Source organism: Schistocerca gregaria, chromosome 8 (genome assembly GCF_023897955.1).
Source record: "Schistocerca gregaria isolate iqSchGreg1 chromosome 8, iqSchGreg1.2, whole genome shotgun sequence".
In the NCBI taxonomy this organism is placed as follows: domain Eukaryota; kingdom Metazoa; phylum Arthropoda; class Insecta; order Orthoptera; family Acrididae; genus Schistocerca; species Schistocerca gregaria.
Window position 1 is genome coordinate 103,288,816 of NC_064927.1, and position 25,861 is coordinate 103,314,676.

Genomic DNA, 25,861 nt, shown 5'->3' on the forward strand with positions numbered 1-25,861 from the left:
ACAACATTTGGGAAATCTAGGTCTCTTAATGCAGGGATGCACCGACCACAGTCTATGAGCTGCCTTATGGGGTGATGGCATCTCTCTTTTTGCCATCCTCACATAATCACAGTGAGGAATTTGCACTTTCCATTACTAACAAGTCTGTACATCACTGTCTTAATGGGTATATATTTCACCTCTTCTCTAACAAGAAATCAAATGTACACTTGTTAATCAAAACTCATTTAAAATTAAACTGTTCAGCATAATAACAGGCAGTAACCAAATAGTTATCTATGCAAGCCCTGAAGCAACATAACAAAGTCACTAAATCTGCACAACGCATACAGCAAATGGAAAGTTGTTGGGCACTTGGTACCAGTTCAGAAACACAATTTTAAGGAGAGTCAATTAGTTACCTAGGGCAACAGCACCCTCATACCATAGGGGTAGGCACTTTACAATGAGAAGGCGAACTGTGACAATATTTACATGATTTCTCACTAACTGTACAAAAAAATGGTCTGCTTCATAACCACTAATCATCCACATAAGTCGTAAGGCCATGAAAATATCCCCAAATGCGTATTTATTAGTTCATTATAGAAGAAACAATGCTACTTACCTTTGTCGATTCACTTCGTGTCAGAGTTTAATAATTAGTGTCAGCAGCCACAGGAACTCCAGAGAACTGCAGCTCCTTCGGGTTTTCAAATAAATCCTGTGAAATTTCATTCACTCATTAGATATAAATGCAAAAGAGCTTGTATAATACAACTTTGTAATCAGTATTGCATGGAGTGGGAGAGGGTAGCATGGGGGAGGTAGTGGTAGGGGTGGAGGGCTAACAGAATAAGACAGACAGTAAGTGTTATTTTTATTTGCACTAGTGTGAAAATGTGGTATTTATTGTTTGTATCTCAGTATCAATGTAAGCAGATTTCTTGCACGAAAGTAAATGCACTGTCAAGAATAGACTTAAAGCAAAATAATAATGATACCAGATCCCCCAAAGAGCCAAAGACAGATCGAGAAATTTATCGCACCTTCACCCTGGGAATAATGTGTGTGAAGAAGGTGAGAGAACACCAACAACCAAGTCTCTGCCCCACTTCCTCCTCCTCTGCCCTCATTAAAGGATTCAGCTGCCACCACTGCAGTGCTAATGATCCCCTCTTCCAGACCACATGAGGTATCAAGTAGAGCATAAACCTGGGACAATGCAGTATAATGATATTATCTGGCAACAAAATGCACCTGCCTTAACCTATTGCATTTTGATATCCGCCACAGGCTCCTATCAAAATTGTAAAAATCATAACAACATAGACCACACATAGTACATGCAGGGTTCAGTAACTACATAAATGATTTGCCTCTCATCCCTACCAGAGCACAGCCTTATGCACTGCTCAAAGATAACACTTCACAAAATTTTCTTGTCACAATAACAACTTCACGCGGTAGAGAAATGATGTAGACTAATACAAATGAAGTCCAACATGGTAAAGGCAAACATTTCAGTTTTCCACAAAAAGATTTATAACAGCCCTGTTGGAAAAAATAAAAATAATAATTGGGGGGGGGGGGGGGGGGGGGGGAGAGGAGGATTGGGTAGCAACAAATTTTTCCACAGCACTAGAACGAAGTGCTCTTAACAATATTAAAACTCCTGACTGGTGGGGTTTAAAATGTTGAGGCTGGGCCAATGGTGTGGGAAGGTGGGTGGGTGGGGATGATGATGTTTTGTTTTTCTCAAATAATTCTAAAAACTGTGGCTTCTAAGAAGCATGTTTCTCACTACAAAATTGAACTGCTTTAAATTTCTTACAAAGAAAGCTACTATCCATTTTTTTTCTGCAACTAATAGTTTCCGTGTTGCAGAGACTGGAAAAATTGCGATAATTAAAAATTTTGTTTTAACAGTATAAAATTCAATTTATCTTTAAATGATATTGGTTGAAAATGAATATTAAGTGTTTGTGCCATACCTAAACATAGTAGAGCTGCATTAAGAGAGGAACTGCATAACAGCGTAAAACTACAGGGGGAGGGGGAGGGGGAGGGGAGGAGATGGGTGGTGGTGGTGGTGGGGGGGGGGGGGGATGTGTACAGTAGAAATGCAAGGAGAGGTACATTGCTGGATTGTGTTCATGCACATCCCTCATTCATAGGTTTGCAAACTGAAAATCGAACAAGTGATTACCCACTCTATTAACCCCAACGTATTACAACAAGCAACTACAGCATGTGTCACAAAGATATGCCGACCTTCCACAGTGTGCCTTATGAAACACTGGTAATGCAGTGTGCTGACATGCCTGGAGAATGTTTATTTTTGCACATAATGTGTTAACACTACCACTACATGGAATGCAAGTATGACTTAGAAATAACATGAGCACGAGAAATACTTATGTACAAACTCTATGTAATTCTCTTCTAGAGGGGAAATTGATTGTCATTCTATATGGCACCTGTAGCATTTTTCCAGGAAAGGCTAATTCCCCTCCATGGGCACTGTTCACTTTTCATTTTGTAGACAGACTGTACCTCCCTGTATTTCCTGTGCAGGTCTATTACGCGAGTAGAGAATAGAACTTCACCGAGTTCATGTTTCTGTAGTTGAGTTACTTTAAGTTTCATAAATTAGTACATACTTACAGTTAAGTGAGCTATTATGTAAAAAGCTGAAAACATTGGAGACCCTGTACCAAGTGTAACATGCAGTCAATTAGTATTTGACAATGTCTCACGCCAAAGTGAATGAAATAAGGTCAATTTTATTATCTCCACTATTACTGTCAGGAATATTTTCCAGAGCATGAGGGGAAAAAAATTCACCTCCCCAGCCTCAGCTCTCTCAACATTTGAAGAGACCCAGCGCCTTAAAACAGCATCCTCCTTTAACAGAGGTAGGTCACGTAGGTGTTTTAGAACTTCAGATATTTCAATGTAAGTCGAGCAATGCTTTACAGCGCATTACTGTTCTACATCTGAGCACGATTGTCCCCATTTCTTCGGACATATTCAGACCCCCCTTGGAAGACACACTGTGGATGTGGGGTGAGTGGCTCCACTAAGCACACTCCACTCTACAAGTGTCAGCAATTCATGACTGGGAAAGATTTATACAACCTCTCCCTATCACAGTGACTAGAGAAGTGCAATAACTTTCTTGTCATGCATTAACTCGCCACCAAGTAACTATAACACAATTACATGGCTTTACAATACATAGTCAATGATGGACAGCAGTAAGATATCAGATTTGCCAATCCAGCCCCTTTCCCATTAGTCACTGACACCACCACACTTACAAATTAAACACTTCTCCGTCACTGTTTACAGGAATGTAGTTTGAACAACAGCTCATATAACATTTGCAGAAAGTACTCATAAAATACATGGAAAATAACTTGAACGAGCTCATATTTATATGGTGTCTACTTACAGGAGACAACTGGATAGAAAAAGCTGGGGAGGTATAACGCGCCTTTACACTGAAAACTGAGCATGGCACATAGTGGGGGAAGTTCCCTTTCCTGAAAGAACTCTACAGCTGCTGTAAATGTTGAGTAATAACCAACTTCCCTTTATCATTGTACAACAGTGTGCAGAGATTGACACAAATTCTATTCTCCTTCTATTGTCTCTCTTCACCCTAGACCAGTGGGAAACAATGTACCCATAAACACGAAACTACTGCACTTAGACGTGGTACACACATTTAATATTTGTTTTTAATCCACTTTATTTACAGATAAACAATTTTATATTATTAAAACATTATTTTTAATAATCTGCAATTATTCCATCCCCTGCAATGCGGACACTACTAGTACTAGAGAAAAGATGAATAGGACCCTTATTTTGTAAGAAATTTAATACAACTTAATTTCTGCTGTGAAACATTTTCACTAGAACCTACAGTTTCCTTATTATTTGAGAAAGACACCCCTAAACACCCTATCCCCTGCTAAAAAAAAAACCTCAACCCTTACATCCCACCAGTCAGGATTTTTTGTATGCTGTTCAGGACTCTCCATCCTAACACTGTGTAAAAAATTTATGACTACAAGATTTTTTCCAATTTTCCTTCACTGACTGGACGAAGTGTAGCGACTTATGTATGGAGAGTCAATGTACACCTTGGGTTGACACTCGATGGGAAGTTATTTTTTAACTTGCATTTGACAGATAAGTGATAAAAAAGTCCTTACAGTTAGCAAAATTACTAGTCTCACTATGCATTAGCACCAACATACAAATGAAACAAAATTGGTATTATGTGAGATGTGATCAAAAGATAACAGGAAATTTGTAATTTTGTGTGTAACTTTATTCTAATTCACAAGTTTTATACATTGTTACATTGGCGAACATGTTTGAAAGGTATACACACAGTATTAGGCATATCACTTATTTAGTCTGTTCTCAGCTGTCACAAATATCATGTGTGTTTTTATAGTATTGGCAATTACTCTATATAAAAATCGATTGATGAATGTGTGTTAAATTTTGCTATAAAAACAGAATAAGGTGCAGTCATGTTTTATAAATGTCTAATACTGTTTTTGGTGATTCTGCTATTTGTAAATGAAGGGTTTAAAAATGGTATGAGCATTTTGTAGAAGGCCATCAAGACACTGAAGATGCCAAGTGTTCTTTATATGCACAACACACCATCAACTGATGAAACCATGGAAAATTTGATAGAAACTTATCAACAATTGTCGAATAACATTCACAGACGTAGACACTGGTGTGTCAGTCGGTTTATTAGATAATATTTTTTCAGTTGTTTTGGGTACAAAAGTTACAGCAAACTACATTCTAAAATTACAAAATTTTCAACAATAACACTGGCAAATGCATGTTGCTCAGGAGTTGCTATATGAAGTCCAAACCAATGCAGAGCTTTTCGAACATGCCGTAACAGGTTAAACAAGTGTTTGGGCATGTTTTTCAATCTAATGCTCAAACATTGGAGCGGAAGCATCCTACATGTCCAAGACAAAAAAAAAAAAAAAAAAAAAAGTTTAGCAAGTGTCGTCAAATGAGATACTTCTGCTGCCTGTATTCTTCACTACTAACAGCATAGTACACAATGAGTTCCTGCCCAGGTTGAAAGTTCAACACTGAGAACTACTTAGCAGTTCAATGCCGTTTCTGTGAAGCAATCCAAAAAGGTGAAAAGCCTCAATTTGTGTTAAACAATTCACTCCATTGCTTGTTCACTAATTTTGTCAAAAAATAGTTCTGTAATGATGCCCCAGCCTCCATATTCACTCAATGCAACCTTTTTTCATTCTCAGAAATGAAAACCATCATTTTAAAAGCACAGATGAGACTGAAGAAGTTTCACTGTGTCAGTTAAAAGCCATCACTAAGATCAAGTCATAGAAGCATTTCAAGACTTGAAAAAAGCACTAGCATTAGTGTATAGTGTGTTATGCGGACTATTTTGAAGGAAAACATTGATGTAGATCACGTGTGGGCAAGAATACAGCCTGCAGAACATGCCCTGGCACAAGTACCACAGCACTCAGTTTCACTGGCACATTTCCCCCACCGCCACGCCATGCTGTCTGAACATGAGCAGACGAAAACAGCAAACACACCGCATTTAAATGGCAATGCAGCTGAAATTTTTGTGTAGTACAAACTGCTGGCATGCGAGTAGACGCAGACTATTTCAAATAATTTCACATTCGAGTTGCCATGTTATCGTAACTTACTTAGTCTCATAATCGAAAAAATGTCTTTCACCCATATGTTGACTGAAATATTGTAGCACTTTTGTAGTCTAATATGGAGACATAGAAAATCTACCTGAGGAAAGCAATGTAGATGACCTGAACAGTTTTAATCTTAAAGGGATTTCTCTTTAAATAGGGAATTGCTTTGCAGAGCAATCATTTACATCTACACATGTGCAAGGGCACTTTTAACTGAAATGGCAAACAGACTCAAAAACAGCTCAGAAATAGATGTAAAATTGTCGGTGTCCTCAAAATGTTTAGGAAAATAACAATGTAATTCTTTCAAGGCCACAATGAATCCTTCAGACCTCACCTTTTCCTTAATACCAGTCAGCTTAGGGAATTGGACTGTGTCTGACGGTCTCACTTCTACAACAATGTTCTTTTTAAATGCGTCCCCATTGCATCAGTTATAAGTTGGTTCTATCCGTGCAGTGTTTTACTGTGTGTACAGTCAAGTCCACTTAAAATGCACAGTCTACAATCCATTCCAGATCTTGTAATTTTCATTCTTTTAATCCTTTTTTTCTTCGTATCATAAATTCAAAAGTAGGGCATATTAAAAAAAATAACAACAACGTGCACAACTACAATGGTCATTAGCGCCCTGACTAAGTTAGGAATGTACCGCGAGGCACAAGATTAAAACAGCAACTAAAAGGGACAACGCAATGAAAGACGTATTAACAGGCATAGGATTAAAAAACTACAGCATAATCAAACGTCCTTAGACAGGTGTGTCAAGTTGATAAAACGAAGAACGCGAGCAGCAGCTCCTGGGTCATCCGCTAAAATGGCATCCAGAGTACATGGTAGGCCAAGATCAGGACGCAGTGTAGTAAAATCCAGATAGGGCGTTAAAATGTGGCAGACCGTCAGCAATTGCCTACATGGACAGAACGGCGCCAGCGCTGCCGTCAGCAGATGGCGATGGCTGAACCGGCAGTGCCCAAGTCGTAGCCGGGCCAAGAAGACCTCCTCCCGCCGAGAAGAATGTGAGGAGGATGTCCAAACTGCGGGAAGAGGTTTCAAAGCCCAAAGCATGTTGTCCGTAACTGCAGCCCAATCGGCATACCACAGCGATAAAATGCGCCGGCAAATGATCCTGCAACAATCTGATGAAGGGACACAACAAGAAGCCGTCCGAGGCTGGAGGACCGCAGCCTTGGCCACGGCATCTGCAGCTTTGTTCCCAGGGATACCGACATGGCCAGGAACCCACATAAAGCTAACTGGAGACCCGCCGTCCACCAGCTGCTGAAGAGAGCATTGGATCCGGTGCACAAAAGGGTGAACCGGATACGGATCACTGAGGCTCTGGATGGCGCTCAGAGAATCGGAGCAGATGACACAAGCAGAATGTCGGTGGCGGCAGACGTAAAGAACAGCCTGGTAGAGGGCAAAGAGCTCAGCTGTGAAGACCGAACAACGGCCATGAAGCCAGTATTTGAAACTGTGTCCCGACAATAAAAGAACACCCGACCCTGTCATTGGTCTTAGAGCCATCTGTATAAATGAAGGTCATATTAATGAACTTCGAACGAAGTTCGACAAAATGGGAGTGGCATACCGAACTGGGGGTAACCTCCTTTGGGAGCGAGCAGAGGTCAAGGTGAACGCAAACCTGAGCCTGGAGCCAAGGTGGTGTGTGGCTCTCGCCCACTCTAAAGGTTGCAGGGTGTGAAAAATCAAGGTGTTGAAGGAGGCGACGAAAGCAAACTCCAGGGGGTAGCAGGGCAGAGACATACAACCCGTATAGACGGTCGAGAGAGTCGTCAAAAAAGGAATGATACGATGGGTGGTCGGGCATTGACAGTAGCCGACAGGCGTAACAACAAAGCAGTATATCACGCCGGTAGGTGAGTGGCAATTCACCAGCTTCAGCATGAAGACTCTCGACGGGACTAGTATAAAACGCTCCAATCGCAAGCCGTAAACCCCGATGTTGTATGGAGTTGAGGCGGCGTAAGATGGACGGCCGTGCAGAGGAGTATGCAAAGCGCCCATAATCCAGCTTGGAGCGGACGATCGACCGATATAGGCGAAGTAGGATGGTTCGATCCGCTCCCCACGACGTGCTACTGAGAACACGGACGACATTTAGAGAACGGGTACAACGGGCAGCCAAATATGACACATTTGACAGGAAACTTAGTTGGTCTCCACATGTAAGACCTAAAAATTTTGTGTCTCCACAAATGGGAGAGCATTGGGACCAAATTGTAAGGATGGTGGGAGAAACTCTTTGTAGCGCCAGAGGTTAATACAGACCGTTTTCTCGGCAGAAATACGGAAGCCATTAGCGACACTCCAGGAGTAAAGACGGTCAAGAGAACGCTGAAGACAGCGCTCCAAGAAACATGTACGCTGCACGCTGCAATAGATGGTAAAATCGTCCACGAAAAGGGAGCCTGATACATCATCTGGGAGGCAATCCATTATTGGATTGATCGCTATGGCGAAGAGAGCGACGCTCAAAACGGAGCCCTGTGGCACCCCATTCTCCTGGCGAAAAGTGTCTGACAGGACAGAACCCACACGTACCCTGAACTGTCGATCCATTAAAAAGGAACGAATAAAAAGAGGGAGGCGACTGCAAAAGCCCCATGTATGAATGGTGCAGAGAATACCCGCCCTCCCAATAGGTATCGTAAGCCTTCTCCAAATCAAAGAACACAGCCGCGGTCGGGCACTTCCGCAAGAAGCTATTCATAATGAAGGTCGACAAGGTAACCAGATGGTCAACAGCAGAGCGGTGCCTACAAAATCCACATTGTACATTGGTAAGTAGGTGTCGAGATTCGAGCAGCCAAACCAACCGAGAGTTAACCATTCGCTCCATCACCTTACAGACACAGCTGGTAAGCGAGATGGGTCGATAACTGGTGTCCTTCCCCGGCTTAGGAATCGGTACAACAATAGACTCGCGCCAGCATGCGGGAACGTCCCTCAATCCAGATGCGATTGTAAGTACGAAGAAGGAAACCTTTACCCGCAGGAGAAAGGTTCTTCAGCATCTGAATATGAATAGAATCAGGCCCTGGAGCGGAGCAGGCTACACCAGACAACAGAAGAAGTAGTAAAACTGTTGAAGGTGCTTGTGAAAGCAGCCCAGCTGGCTTTCTTGCTTTCTTTAATAATATGACGACACTGCGCAAGTAATCGTTTATAATTGATACAATTCGCCACTTTAGGGTGGCGTTTAAAGGTGCGTAAAGCACATCGAAGAGCACATAAGGCGTCTCTACATGCTGCGGTCCACCAGGGGACTGGTACGCGGCATGGAGAAGAAGTAGTGTGAGGGATGGAATATTCAGCAGCAGTGAGAATGACTTCCGTGAGGTGTGCTGCCTGACTATCGCAGCTTGTGAAGGTTTGATCCTGAAAGGTCGCCCTGGAAGAGAAGAGCCCCCAGTCTGCTTTGGAGATGTTCCAACTAGTTGAGCACGGAGAGGGGGTATGACGCAGGAGATGGATAACACACTGGAAGTGGTCGCTCGAATATGTATCAGAAAGCACATATCACTCAAACCGGCGTGCAAGTTGGGTAGTACAAACAGAGAGGTCTAAATGGGAATAGGTCTGAGAGGTGTCTGAAAGGAAAGTAGGGGCGCCAGTATTGAGGCAGACAAGATTCAGCTGCTAACAGGGAGCCCCTAGGACAGGATGCTGGAGAGCCCCAAAGAGGATAGTGAGCATTGAAGTCTCCAGGTAACAAAAATGGTGCAGGTAGCTGAGCAATAATTTGCAGTATGTCTGCCATGATAACGGCAGACGACGATGGAGTGTAAACGGTACAAATGGAAAATGTAAAAGCGAGGAGAGTAATGCGGACGGCAACTGCCTCCAGGCCGGTGTGCAATGTGATGGGATCATAGTAGATATCATCCCGGACCAGCAACATAACCCCTCCATGAGCCGGAATACCTGCCACAGGGGTTAGGTCAAAACGCACAGAGGTGTAGTGTGCCAAGGCAATTTGATCGCATGGGCGTAGCTTCATTTCCTGGAGGGCTACGATGAGCGGACGGTGCAAGCGGAGCAGCAATTTCAAGTCCTCTCGGTTGGAGTAAATGCTGCGAATATTCCAGTGAATAAGTGCCATCGTGAGAAGAAGGTGCAAGAAGGGGTCATCTCGAAGGCTGCTGAGGGCCCGGCTTTGAGCGAGCACTGCCGCCGCTAGCAGGAGGCGGACAGTCATCGTCCATTTGTTCTATAGGTTCATCGGCCATCTTGTGAAGATGGCCGGGAGGGGGAGCTACCTCCGCTGGTGAACGGCCGGATGTTCGGCTACCAGCCGTGCGGCCAGGCGAAACGAATGACGGCCTGGGGCGGCAACCGCTGGGTGGCGCAGGAGAAGAAATGCGCCGTGGCAGGGAAGGAGAACTGTGCTTCCTATGAGCCTTCTTGGAAGGTCGTTTTGTGGAAGGATTGGTCGATGGCTGAGAGTTCAAGGTACGTAGAAGGTCTGCAAGAGACGGTTTCTTCTTGAAGGCCTGTGCATCTGACTTTTGGGTCTTCGTCCTGGCAGAAGCTGAGAAAGGTGCTTGTGTCGGAGGGGTGACGGGAGGAAGAGGAGACGTCGACCGGGCAATCTTAGCACTGGCCGAACGGACAACCGTAGTGCTGAAGGTCACATCGCATGTCTGCGAGCCACCTCCCTGGTAGTCCGAGGAGTGGCGAGGACAGTACTGTATTTCCCCGCTGGGAGCAATGTGGGCTTCCTACTAGCAAATAGCTTGCAAGCAGCCGAGGTGGACACTTTCTCTTTGACCCGAATTTCTTGGATACAATGTTCTTCCTTGTAGATGGGACAGTCGCGGGAGGACGCTGCATGGTCACCGTGACAGTTCACACAACGAAGAGATGGAGGTGGACAGTCACCCTCATGGGCATCCCTGCCACAAGTTACACATGTAGCTGCATTGGAACAAGACTGGCGAGTGTGATTAAAACGCTGGCACTGGTAGCAGCGCGTAGGTGTCGGGACATAGGGGCGAACAGAAATAACCTCGTAGCCTGCTTTGATGCGCAACGGCAGCTGAACACTATCAAAGGTCAAGAAAAGTGTCCGGGTCGGTACAAGGTCATTGTTGACCTTTTTCATGACCCTATGGACAGCCGTCACGCCCTGCTCAGCGAGGAAAGACTGAATCTCCTCGTCAGTCAATCCGTCGAGTGATCTAATATATACCACACCATGAGACGAATTCAAAGTGCAGTGAGCCTCCACCCGGACAGGGAACGTGTACAGGAGTGTGGCCCGAAGCAGTCTTTGTGCCTGAAAGGCGTTCTCAGTTTCTAGTAACAAGGTACCATTACGCAACCTGGTACAAGACTTGACCGATCCAGCTATGGCATCTATGCACTTCTGGATAACGAAAGGGTTGACGGAGGAAAAATCCTTTCTGTCCTCAGATCGAGAAACTACGAGGAACTGTGGGGCAGGCAATAGTACTTTCGTCACTGGTGGCTGGTCAAGTTTCCGTTTGTGGGCAGACGTCGAGAGAGGAGAATTAGAAGAAGAAGAAGAAGAAGAAGAAGAAGAAAAATCCATTGCGGAGGAATCCCCCATGATTGCCAGCGTCTCCGATGGCGCGCTCTTTCCTTGTGGGGACCCTCCCAGAGGGCACTCCCGCCTTAGGTGATTGCCTGAGCTGACACCTTCCCGACCATGCCGATTGGTCCCTCCGTCCGTTTCTCGGGAGGTGTGACCTGAGGTGTGAACAATCACCCCTCCCTGGGCCTGGCCTTTACCAGGGGGTATGTGCGTGCCTTACTTGTCTACGCAGGGCGGGGAATTACGCGTTACCCTGTTACCGGCTACGCGTGCGAACGCATGGGTCGGCCTTCGGGCACGCACAGGGAGGAAGGAAGAAGAGGAAAAAGAAAGGAGAGAGGGAAAGAAAGGAGAGAGGGAAAGAAAGGACAGACTGTCTCAAACGCCGAGGTGGAGACCAGAGACGGCAAGGAGAAGACGGCAAGGAGAAGACGGCAAGGAGAAGACGGCAAGGAGAAGACGGCAAGGAGAAGACGGCAAGGAGAAGACGGCAAGGAGAAGACGGCAAGGAGAAGACGGCAAGGAGAAGAGTAAGTAAGACAGTGAGATGGAGAAGAACAAAGAAAGGAACCAACCAAAGGAAGGAAGAAACCAGAAGAAGTGAAAAACCAAAATGAACGCAAATATAAGTCGTGAAACCGTCCGTCTCCGGACGCAGGCACTAACTACCCCCTTGAGGGGGAGGGACTCCTTTTAGTCACCTCTTACGACAGGCAGGAATACCCTGGGCCTATTCTAACCCCTGAACCCGCAGGGGAGATCCTGTACGCTGTGGGCAGCTCTGATGTATTCCGAATAAACGAAATTCTTTCTAGAAAACTAATCTTCCTGCACCGCCCTCCTTCCCAACACACACACACACACACATACACACACACACACACACACACACACACACACACACACACACACACACACACACACACACACACACACAGAGAGAGAGAGAGAGAGAGAGAGAGAGTTCCAGTATACGTTTTAGGCCTGGCACTTACAGTGGAACTAATCGAGTTCCAAACTCTTCAGAGCGAAGTTTCATCGTGTATCCTCCAACCCTAACTTTGGAAAAAGATCACAAATATGCAAGAGGCACTACAGATGCTCATCCTACAAATCAGACATAAGAAAACTGTGCAACAAAATTAACCTACAGAAAAACATCATTTAGAAATGATATACAGGAGACACAACCACAACAGTGACAGACAGTTCACTTAATATCATTATAGATACATTTGTAGATGATGCATGAACTAGGTAACTGATCTATATCTAAGCACGAAAGAGAACATACTAGATCTTGAACCCTCTAACAAAAAGGACTGGTGCCTAATCTTACTGGACAATGAAGCAGGAAAACACACTACACACACAATCTGTGTATGGAAATGTTTTACTTCCTCAGGCAAATGATCTGAATGCTTCAAGTTCCCAAGAAAACGATATGGGAGTGGCCAACTGTCAACATTTTCTACACTTGCTACATCAGTCAAACTACATAATTGGGACTAGTACAGACAGAGATATTGAATCAGAGTTCTGTTTCACAGCCAGAGCCCTCCTGGAGTAGGACCAGCTTGTGTGTAGTACGCAAAGCTAGTGACATGGAGAGATCCAGACTACGTGAGTAAAGTGGTGTTATGAAAATAAATAAATAAATAAATAAATAAATAAAAATAAATAAATAAATAAATAATGAAATGAAAGTGGCACAGAAAACCTTTAGAACAATACAGAGAAAGATACAAAGCACCATCTTAAACATACCACAAAATCTCAAAATCAAGTGATTGACACACAGTTCAAATGTAATACAGAAAAGGAAGTGAAATTTACAATACTGAAAGCTGTACTGAACACCACAGAGCTAAGGATAGATGTGGCTAGTTCAAAGATAACGACAAAAACAGGGAGATAAAAGAAATTCTACAAACTGAGTTCAATTCGTTGGCTGTACCAACACTGCTTTAAATTCATTTGCTCAAAATATGTCAAAATGAAATATCTGAGCTACAGGAGGGACTTCTGTATAGTCAGGTCAGTGTGGTCACTTCTCACCTTCAGATTCACTGGTATTGTAAACAAGAAAGGCAGTCAGTTGTGCCTGGATCATTGATCTGTGTGGCTTAAGCTGCAAGTGTAAATTTCAGTGTCAGTCACAAGTATCAGACATCATAAGTGGATTCTTTAAGTCATGACATAATATTGTGGTTAGCAGCAGACATGGAAATATTCCAGGATGCCTTAGAACTCTCAGATATTTCCCCACAACAAATGCAAAAGATTGCCACAACCAATGGAACAATTACAATGTGCTGGAAAGTAGTTGACATGCAAAAGATCTTTGACATTCTCATTACTTCTGCCAATTAATGAAATTAAAAGCTGCATTATATAAGTGCACCAGACTGCAGGTCTACAGAACATTCCTCACAAAACACAAAATTTAAGAATTTTCAAGGGTATTCCTAAATCAAATTAGGTTGCATGTATACAGAAAACAATGTAGGTGTGACATTCTTTAAGGCATGTACAATATTTACATTAAACTCTAAGCAGCCATTTTCTAAAGTAATCAATAGCAATGGCCAATGAAACCAGTCAGTAACAGCAGGTACAGGAAGTCCCCTATTCTAGATATCCCATAGTAATCCGAAATTCAAAAAATATTATCAAAGATACAAAAACATTTGCACAAAGGCATTGCCTGCCACAAGAAAGAGTCACCAAATTACAGTTGCTGAAAATGCAGTAGACTCTATTAAATGGTCTAACTGTTTTTGTAAGTTATTTGAATACTTGAAAATCCAGATAATTGAATGAATGAAGGGCAATTTTTGTAATGTACTCTAGAATAGCCAAGTCACCCACTTAGAGTTATCATTTAGGTATGTTCTTAGATGGTTGTCTTTCTAGGCTCAGTGCACAATGTTAGGTGTTTATTCAAAACAATAAAAAGAAATTCAACTATCAGGATCAATAAAAAGTAATGCTTATCAAGAATTAAGAGCACACTTTCATACAAATTTTCCTGAAAATGATAATACGGCACTCTTAATCATGAAATACCTAATGTAAGTAGCATAGGACAGTCATTCTGTTTAAAATATTTGCCAGTCATCATTTGATATAAACCATTTTTTCTCTTTGTTGCTGTTGTACATGGATTTGTTTCAGCAGCAGTAAACCATGGTATCACACTGTTTTTCAAACCATTTGAAAGCTGTTTCCAGGGTTCCAAATGCTTCCACATGAGTTGGTCCTGGACTATTTTCTGCATCTACATTTTCATCTGTTTCATCTACTTGCATTTCCTGCTGGTTGTTTGCCTGCGATATGATGGCAATGAATTTGTTAGCCAATATGATCTCAACAACCTTGATTATTACTATCAAAATATAGTCACTCTTATACATAATCGGCATCCCATTCTAGCATATTAATGTAGTTGTCATTAGTTCATTTATATTCTCCAGAACAGAATCATCTGATCAGTTATGCAGTTTTCACACTCCCATTTTAGTATTCTGATCCAAGCTGTCTTCAAAATCTCCTTTTGACTGAATTCCATGCTGTGAGAACACTCCTTCGAAATTAATTTGCTTGAAATATGGTAAAATGTCCTCAACGTTATCTTCTTCAAAATATAACTATATAAATATAAGTTGTTTTCTATGAAGTCATTTTGATATTTCAGTAATGCTTAAATCCATTTGTTGTAAGTATGTCACATTACAAGGCAAAAAATTTATTGTAAACATACCATTTTCTCTCTAATGGTTCAGCAGAAGGATGGATTGGCACATTATATATTATATAAGTACGACTTTTCCTTGTTCACCAGTTTCATGTTGGACTTTTCTTACTTCAGGGATAAAAGTGTTGTCATAACAGTCAATGAATATTTTTATGTTGTAAGTTGAATGAACTCTTGCTATTTTTTAAGTATCTGAGGTTTTTGAATTTTCCGATGAAGAGCAAAGGCATTTTAAGAGTCCAGATGGCATCTGTAGAAACCAGTATTATTTCTCAGGGGTAGAGTAACTAAAGATTTTGATGGTAACAGTTTACAAATAAATATTATATGGTCTCATCAGCATTGTAAACAAAATCCAAGTCAGCCATTTTTATCCAATTCCTTTTCAAAACTACCTTTAAAAGAATTTGCTGCCTCTACATCATCTGACTTTTTCACTTTTATTTCCAATTCCATTGCGAGATTTAAATTGGTACAACCATCTGTTACTTTCCACAAATGATTTATCACCACCTGTTTTGTTTATTTAAATATAAATGTATTTACAAATAAATGTAATGTATTTACACAATGCAAAGGACCAGATATTGATTGGGCGGGTGATTGTTTCTGTAAAAGCTACCAGCACAAAGCCACTTCCAAATGTTCATTTTTGGTTTGTTGATCATGTTTTGATGTTTCCCCAGTCTACATTACCAAGTTTGCAGGTCCACTTCAAAACTGAATTGGATATTCTTCTTAATACTGTTTATCTAGCAGTACCGCACCTGCACCATACTTATCAGTCAACTTACTATCAGTTTCTCCTTTTTTAATAAACCATGTTTTTTTCATCTTATAGTAATACGGCAATTTCCTTGTGCTTCTCCATTTTTAAGCACAGACACAATGCAGCAATTGGTAACTTACTAAAAAGATAGCAGTAATAGTGACAAAGAATGCAACCATACTTCATACCAGTGCTACGAAATTGCTCAATTTGTCACTAAATGAAATGCTGCCTGTGAAACAGTCTACGTGGGTCAAACTGGAAGCAGCTTTGCCACTATGTTTTGTAAACATACTTCTAAAAATAATTCTGCACTTGGGTGCCATTTAGGACACGAGGGACACCTCATGCTTCCCACAGATGGAGGATTTAAGGTAGCCCTACTTCATGTCAAGCTGAAAGAGCGCAGGTTAGATATTTTGGAAGAGTTAGAAATTTTTATACACCATCTGCGTGACCTATCTTCAGTGTTGAAGGAACAGCTGTCTTCAAGATGCCAGTGGTCCTTTGAAATATTTTAATTCTATGTGTCCCACCTGCTCCATCCTACTCCATACATGTATTCGTCCATGCAGTTGGTTATTAAACCTTTAACTTTCGTCATATTTTATTAATTACGATAAATACTGGAATTTCTTTTGCATGTGCTTGAGCCACTTTCCTTTATTCTACCTACATTTTCAACTACTCTTTCTGCTCTATGTTATTTTAGGCAGATGTGTTGTCCCTTGCAAACTTTTTGATTTGTATTTTTCATGAGGGCTTTGAGTCCCAGACAGCTTTGGCCTTCAAAGTTATTTTGTATTTCATTTACTCATTAATGAATTGTTATTACTTTTTCTGCATTATATACAGAATTTCACTTGATACCTATTTTAATGTTGTTACTTGTACGATCAGCCTCAACCTGTCCTGTGAAGGTGGGAGTTATTGCTCCAATTCTATGCAGGTCACATTTGTACGCTTCTTTTTGCGGAGTAGGCTTTACGTACATATTGCATTCGATGTGTTTCCGGAGGGTTGGAGTCCCTGACACCCTCAAATGTAAAAATGTTTTCCTGATTTTATAATAATATTTTGTTCTGTTGACTCAAGCATTTCCAAAGCATTATTAGGCCCTCAATATTGCTTTGTACTTCTGGTGCTCTGTTACGTTATTTCACCTTTCTCTTGATTCTAGTTCCATTACTTGATCATGGTACTGTGTACAGTCAAGCTGAGGGCACAAGTTTGATGATATGTGGTGTATAACTTGCAGCTCACACTGCTGTGGTCATAGGTCCTACTTACGTCCATATGGTTATGTGACACCGTAGATGTATTCTTCCGCAGCAGTCTTCTTTGGTCAGCAGTTTGCGGTCTCACCATGTGTGGTTGTTTACTACAAGGGTTGAAGCATATACCACTTATTTTCACATGGGACTTTGTGACTGATGTCTTTGGGACTTTGGGACTGATGTCTTTCAGGTAAGCTCAGCTACCATGTATTTAGAGGGCCTGATGACGACGATGATGAAGTGTATCAGTTGCCAATAACTGATAATGAAACTACAGTTGACAGAAGTGCTGAAAATTTAATATTCTTTTTGGCTATTGTTCTCTCCTCCTACTTAACAATAATGGACAATCTGAAATTAGATGCAAATTTTGTCACACATTCTGCTGCCTCAAGGCACTGCTGCTCTCTCAAGTTATGGCAGCTACTTTCTTGGCAGTAGTGTCATCATTTTCACAACTTTTCATTCATTGCAATCCAGACTTTTTTTTCCCCAACATATTTATTATTATATACAGAAACATAGCTAGTGAATCAATGTATCTATTAGTGGAAACTGAATCAAAATCTCTACAGTAGTTCTCGAATTAGCCACCACATACAGATGAATGCAAGGAAGCAACTTTAATTTAAATGTGTACAGAGGTTTGTTTGTAAACACACATGTGTGTGCAAGCACTGAACATACATAGAAAGTGCAAAGCACTGTATGCAGCTATTTAACACGGAAGAAAAAAAAACTTTTGACAATCACACTCAGACAAAAAATTTATTATTGGTTCAAATAAATTTATTAAATACAGTCAATTTAGAAGCAAATTGTCAATCACTGTTGCAATATGTACTTCTATTCCTGTTGGGAATATTACTGTGGGGGTCAAATACAAGTTGAACATCGCCAACTCCAGGTGCCCTCGACATGACCCTTCGAAATGAAATCTCCACATACCTTAACCTCCCAGTTATTCCTTGTAAGTCTTACCTCTTCTAACAGCTTAATGACATTTAAGATGTTGTCAGTGCCTACAGAGTGTAAGAATTGCTATCTTTTAACTTCCAATTCTATTATGTGAATAAAGCACTTAAGTGCTGTTCAGTACAGAATTCACAAGGGTTCTATTACCTGCGACATTACGACTTTATACAGCATTTTGTGTACATAGCCACTTTCCTTTCTTCATATTATGCCCACAGTAATGCGGTATCAACTAGTACCCATCCAAAAGGCCCACTGTTTGTTTGACAACAAAAGGCAATAACCACTCACAGATGGCAACACTAGCAGTGGAGGGTATATAAAGTATGTCACGGTGATGCAGAAAAAAGCAGGTATTGTCATAATGTGGAACGGAAACAAATTATCTTATGTCTCCAAGGGTGTGATCAATGGTTTTCAAGCAAAAGATGGAAGCACTTCTGAAATAGCTGTGATTGTAAATGTTTCATACACCACCATAGTTAATCTAAACCGTAGAAAGTAAAATGGTGCTATGCAAATCTGGTGCAGAGGAAACTATGGAGCAACACGGGCCAACACGTTTGCTGCATTTCTTGAACCTTATCTGGTAGTATTTGACTACCATCTGGTCATCTACCCCATTTCTAATATTATTGCTGTCAACTGCTGCTCTCATCTGTTGTAATTCTGCTTGTGCTACTGCCTGGTCAGATCCGGGTTTTACAATTTGCTGCACTGCACTTCCTCTCCAATCTTACAGCTCTAGGTACAACTACAACAGCATTACAGGCTACCAACATCAATATTAGAGCTGAATGCTTCCCAAAACCCAATGTAAAAGGAAACTGTAGGAAGTCTTCACAGTCTAATATTTCTCACAACTCTGCAGCAGTCTCCACACTTTTCCATTGTGGTGATAGTTTTTTAGACAAAAAAGCTTACTTAGCTGTAGACCCTCAATGAAGAATTGTGAATACAGGACTTTTTGCAGTTTTGTTATGATACCAGTACATAGTGCACAGAAGTAATGTGTTTGTATAAACATAATAATAACTTGAATGTTAGGTTTTTAAATATTTTTCAGGAACATGATGTTTCCTGTAAGCGATTTAACTGCCACTACATCAGAGACAAATTGAGAACATCCCTCAACTTCTCTATATAAACAGAAAACTTAAGCTTTTGTTTACAACAATGTTCTAGTATTTATCTTCCCTGTCCTTGGAGTTTCAGCTGATCATTATTTGACACTAATAACTGTTAATACACTCGTGTCAACACTTCAGCTGCACATGCTCTAATACTAAACTTCTAATTAACCATCACTTGTACTGTGTCATTAACACATCAAAAATTAGCAGCACTTTCCATTTTTAGCAATGTTTACACACCAGTGTTACCAAAAGTTCAAGAAACCACATTCTTTGGAAGCTAGCTAGAGCTAGTAGGGGAAACCAATTCCACAGAACCAGAACTTTAACACAGCATACGCATTTCCTGTTCAGTGTTGTTCATGCCAGTAGGCACAGCCTTGAACAATGCATGAAGACCAGTTACTGGTTAAATTATACCGACAATTCATTAAACCTTTGTTGGTTCCCATGCATGTCATACCCAGGAATATGTTAACACAATATCTGACTACATTCTACTGGAAAGAGCAGCGGCACAGCTTTGAACAAATGGACCACTGGAGGTACGGGCACAACATGAACAGTAAAGTTCAGTGCAGTGTGGCTACCAGTGTGCGACCGGCACAGGTGGTTGCGAAAAATGTGTGTTGATTCGGGACTGCCAATAACACACGACTCAATCCAGTTTGAAGCGGTGGAAGTTGTCCAAACATAGAACATCCAAAGAGGTACTCCAAGAAAGACAGTGAAATGTAACTGGGTCAGTTTCAAGACATTGAATGCTGTGTGATGTGTAGCTTCATACAGTACTGGAGAGTGACTGTCAGATTGCCACAGTCAGATGCATAACAGTGTTACCCAGAAATGTCATGTGACCACACGACCCAGGATGAACACCGCCCATAGGCAGTAACACATGCTATTGATTCTTGACACCTCTATGGTCTGTTGCAAAATGTGTCAAATACACCATTGTATCACACTAATGTTTGACCCATCATCACTAGTAAAGGTGCCTGACTAGTAATGCAAACATCCTGAACCCAAGGTGTGGATGCAGTCACTACTTAAATTTTAAATACAAAACATCAGAAATGCCAGCGGAAGATTCCTAATATAAGGAGTCACCCCCATTCTGCCAAAGGCCTTGTCAAGGAAGGCACAGGGTGTGACAGCTTCAGGGCAACCTCCTTCCCTTGAGATTGTAAACTGCCCCTACAAGGCAGAAGAATAAAATGATCAACACCGTGAGTGTACAAAAGGAAATGGAAACCAGTACATTAAAGACACACTATGTAAATCCACAAGACATACGGCCCATAACCGAGAAAATATAATTATGATTTCTCCAACGGACAAACACTCCCAATTAGTCCCCCAGTGGGATATCTGAGAGGGGACTGGTATGTGGGGGGTAATATCATGAATTGTGGTTTATTAGTCTAATAACGTTTATAATCCGAATAATATGATTCAGGTACAGGATTTGGTGTAACAGGACACTGTGGGTCAAGAGGGGGCATATGAGGAATAATGTAGCCACAGTGGGCGGAAGCCAGGAGAATGCTGACTACTTGCTAGGCACCTGGTTATGCAGTCCATGGACCCAGATGGCGTGCACAAAGTAAATGGGATTATGAAATCTCTTAGGAGAAAAAAAATTATGTTTCTTGATTGTAATGTAAGAAAGCTTTGGTATTATGGTTAGATCGGCAGCACTCTTGTTTGAGTTCTCATAAAGAAAGAGTGTATTAACACCATGTTAATATACTTAACTGTAAATGCAATTATGCAATAAACATCTTGAAACTGTTGGTTGAAAGTGAAAATGTGTGTTCAGTCATCTTTTGTTAATTACGTATAAAGTCATCAGTTGCAAAGCTTTAGCAGTTTCCTGCAGCAGAGAAGACACTTCCGAGAAGTCTGAAGGTAGGGAGGGGGTGACGGGGACAGAGCAGGGGGGGGGGGGGGGGGTTGCCCATAAAATTGTACACGACAAGCAGCATTCATACAAGCCAGATTCATCAAAAAAGTAGTAATCCTTTAACAGAACATCCTGCCGCATGGTACAGGATGCAAGTGATATAGTACTGGGCGATACCAAACTAAACTGAACCAACTAAAACAACCAAAATCCAAATGGATATTTTTTTTTCTCTCTCCGTAAGAACACGTTAAAACTTAGGTAAAATGTCCCCATTAACATTGAGCAGTTGATGTTAACAAAGAGCAGAATGATAATGATGATGATAATAATAATAATAACACAATTTTCACAATGTTATGAATAGGATAGTTGCTACCATATGACAGAAATGCCAAGTCGTAGACAAGCACAACAAAATAACTGCCAAACAAAGCTTTCGGTCAAGAAAGCCTTCATCAGAATAGACAACACACACATGCACACAGTCTCTGACTGCCGAGGAAAAACTGCGAGGAGCATCACATGATGGGAGAAGCAACTTAGGTGGGGGGGGGGGGGGGGGGGGGGAGGCAGATGGGCCGGGAAGGGGGACGAATAGCAGGGTGGGGGGGAGCAGTAAAGTCCTGCCTGTGGGAGCATACAAGGATGAGGTGGGGAGGGGGTAGGGCAGCTAATTGTAGTCAGGAGATTTGATGGAGTGCAGGTGGGCGGGAGGTGGGGGAGGGGAGAAGTGAAAAATGAGAGAAGTGAGAGACTGTGGATGCATTAGTGGAACAGAGGGCTGTGTAGTGCTGGTAGCGCTACAGGGAAAGGGATCTACATCTACATCTACATCCGTACTCCGCAAGCCACCTGACGGTGTGTGGCGGAGGGTACCCTGAGTACCTCTATCGGTTCTCCCTTCTATTCCAGTCTCGTATTGTACGTGGAAAGAAGGATTGTCGGTATGCTTCTGTGTGGGCTCTAATCTCTCTGATTTTATCCTCATGGTCTCTTCGCGAGATATACGTAGGAGGGAGCAATATACTGCTTGACTCTTCGGTGAAGGTATGTTCTCGAAACTTTAACAAAAGCCCGTACCGAGCTACTGAGCGTCTCTCCTGCAGAGTCTTCCACTGGAGTTTATCTATCATCTCCGTAACGCTTTCGCAATTACTAAATGATCCTGTAACGAAGCGCGCTGCTCTCCGTTGGATCTTCTCTATCTCTTCTATCAACCCTACCTGGTGCGGATCCCACACTGCTGAGCAGTATTCAAGCATTGGGCGAACAAGCGTACTGTAACCTACTTCCTTTGTTGTCGGATTGCATTTCCTTAGGATTCTTCCAATGAATCTCAGTCTGGCATCTGCTTTACCGACGATCAACTTTATATGATCATTCCATTTTAAATCACTCCTAATGCGTACTCCCAGATAATTTATGGAATTAACTGCTTCCAGTTGCTGACCTGCTATTTTGTAGCTAAATGATAAGGGACCTATCTTTCTATGTATTCGCATCACATTACACTTCGCTACATTGAGATTCAATTGCCATTCCGTGCACCATGCGTCAATTCGCTGCAGATCCTCCTGCATTTCAGTACAATTTTCCATTGTTGCAACCTCTCGATACACCACAGCATCATCTGCAAAAAGCCTCAGTGAACTTCCGATGTCATCCACCAGGTCATTTATGTATATTGTGAATAGCAACGGTCCTATGACACTCCCCTGCGGCACACCTGAAATCACTCTTACTTCAGAAGACTTCTCTCCATTGAGAATGACGTGCTGCGTTCTGTTATCTAGGAACTCCTCAATCCAATCACACAATTGATCTGATAGTCCGTATGCTCTTACTTTGTTCATTAAACGACTATGGGGAACTGTGTCAAACGCCTTGCGGAAGTCAAGAAACACGGCATCTACCTGTGAACCCGTGTCTAAGGCCCTCTGAGTCTCGTGGACGAATAGCGCGAGCTGGGTTTCACACGATCGTCTTTTTCGAAACCCATGCTGATTCCTACAGAGTAGATTTCTAGTCTCCAGAAAAGACATTATACTCGAACATAATACGTGTTCCAAAATTCTACAACTGATCGACGTTAGAAGATTGGTGAAGGACAATGGTTAACAATGGTTGAGCCCTGGACAGTTACGGGAACATAGAACATATTGTAGGGAGATTTCCCACCTGTGCAAGTCAGAAAATCTGGTGTTGATGGGTGGAGTCCAGATGGCACAGGGTGTGAAGCAGTCATTGGAATGGAGAACATTGTGCTGGGCAGCGTGCTCAGCACCTGGTTGGATCAGCCGTTTCTTGGCCACAGTTTGTCGGTGGCCAGCTTGTTGGGTGCCACACCCACATAGAGTTAAGCACAATGGTTGCAGCTCAGCTAGTTGATGACATGACTGATTGCACAGGAAGCCCTGTCTTTGATAGGATAGGTGATGCTTGTGACCAAACTAGAGTAAGCGGTGGTGAGAGGACGTCTGGGTTCTGTAGGGATGGACAAATATATTTTGTCAGTTTGGTGGGCAGCTGAATACCACTGCAGGAAGGGTGGAAATGATAGTGGGTAGGACACAATTTCAGGTCATGACAAGAGATAGTCAAAATGCTGGTGGAGAATGTGATTGAACTGCTGCAGTCCTGTGTGGTACTGAGTCACAAGGGGAATGCTCTTCTGCGGCTGGACAGTGGGACGGGAGGTATTTTTTTTTTTTTTTTTTTTTTTGGATGGGGGGGTTAAGGGTGCTCAACTACTGAGGTCATTAGCACCCAGTCACAATTATAAGAGCACATAGAATCTAGTAAAACATAAGGGGGGGGGGGGGGGGGGACACCAGAAAGTTCTTACAAACATGCAGATAAAATAAGTGAAAGAGTTAAATGTCTTCGGACAAGCCAGTCAAAGTAATAAAACGAAGAACACAAGCAGCTGCTCGAGCGTCATCAGCTAAAATATCCTGTAAAGTAGATGGCAGAGAGAGGACAACACGAGATTGACTAAAACGGGGACATGACAATAAAACATGGCGCACTGTCAATGCATGACCACAAGGGCACTGCGGGACTGGGTCACCGGAGAGCAGGTAGCAGTGACTAAACCGGCAATGCCCAATCTGCAACCTGGTCAGAGGGGCCTCTTCTCGCCGAGATGGTCGGGAGGAGGTTGTCCAAACAGTTGGGAACGGTTTTACAGCCCGGAGCTTGTTTCCTTGAAGTGATGACCAAGTATCCCACCACAATGACACAAGCCTCTTACAAACAACCCCACTAATGCCAGATGACGGGACACAATGGGAGGCAGGCTGAGGCAGGAAGACTGCAGCCTTGGCTGCAGCACCAGCAGCCTCATTCCGAGGCACTCCGACATGGCCGGGAACCCACAGAAAGCTGACAGGAGAGCCATCATCAGCAAAAGAATGGAGGGACTGCTGGATCCGTTGCACCAAGGGATGGACCGGATATGGAGCTCCAAGGCTCTGAAGAGCACTGAGTGAATCAGAGCAGAGTACGTACGATGAATGGCAGTCGCGGCGGGCATACTGAACGGCCGTAAAGCTGGAACACTGATCGAGGAGCCGGTATGTAAAGGTGACGGCCCCGATGACAAAGGCACAGCCAACACCATCATCAGTTTTGGAGCCATCAGTGTAAATGAAGGTGTGGCTGGCAAGTCGCGCACGAAGTTTGACAAACCGTGAGCAATACCCTGCAGCCAGAGTACCCTCCTTCGGGAGCGAGGTGAATATGAACCGGAGCCTGGAGCCAAGGTGGTGACGGGCTCTCACCCTCTCTGAAGGTGGTAGGGAGGGCAAAATCCAATTGTCAAAGCAGGCGACGAAAACGGACTCCAGGGGGCAGCAGGGCAGACACGTACAACCCATACTGACGGTCGACAGAATTGGCGAAGAAGGACTGATAAGAGGGGTGGTCGGGCATTGACAACAGCCAGCAGGCATACCGACAAAGCAGTACGCCGCGCCGGTAGGTCAATGGTAATTCAGCAGCTTCGGCATAAAGACTCTCGACGGGACTAGTGCAGAATGCTCCAGTGGTGGGTGGAGTTGAGACGGCGTAAGAGGGATAGACGAGTAGACGAGGCTCCCATAATCGGGCTTTGATTGGACTATGGACTGATACAAGCGAAGCAGGACAGTGCGATCTGCTCCCCAAGACGAACCACTAAGAACTCTGAGGACATTAAGGGAACGTGTACAACAGGCAGCCAAATAAGAGACATGCGGAGACCAACAAAGTTTCCTGTCCAGTGTGAGTGCTAGAAACTTAGTTGTTTCCACAAATGGGAGAACAACGGGACCGAGATGTAAGGATGGCGGAAGGAATGCTTTATATCGCCAAAAGTTGATGCAAACCGTCTTCTCTTCAGAGAACCAGAAGCCATTCGCCACACTCCATGAGTATAGGCTGTCGAGACAACGCTGAAGGCAGCACTCCAGGAGGCATGTTCTCTGGGCACTGCAGTAGATCGCGAAGTCATTGACAAAAAGAGAGCCAGAGACATTAGGTGGAATGCAATCCATAATTGGATTGATCTCTATGGCAAAAAGGGCTACACTCAAAACGGAGCCCTGAGGCACTCCGTTCTCTTGGAGGAAAACGTCGGACAAAACGGAACCCACACGTACCCTAAACTTTCGATCTGTTAAAAAGGAATCAATATAAAGGGGCAGCCGACCGCGTAAACCCCACCTGTGCATAGTGCGGAGGATACCTACTCTC

General features: G+C 42.8%; 1 long non-coding RNA gene across 1 annotated transcript in view; it reads right to left on the bottom strand.

Annotated features, from left to right (window-relative positions):
- Positions 1–451: 451 nt before the first annotated feature.
- The window catches only part of LOC126284744 (uncharacterized), a 270,459-nt gene continuing 245,049 nt past the window's right edge, over positions 452–25,861 (bottom strand). The window contains exon 3 of the long non-coding RNA XR_007551547.1: positions 452–703. This is a non-coding gene — a long non-coding RNA (uncharacterized LOC126284744). The remainder of the gene's footprint in view (positions 704–25,861) is intronic.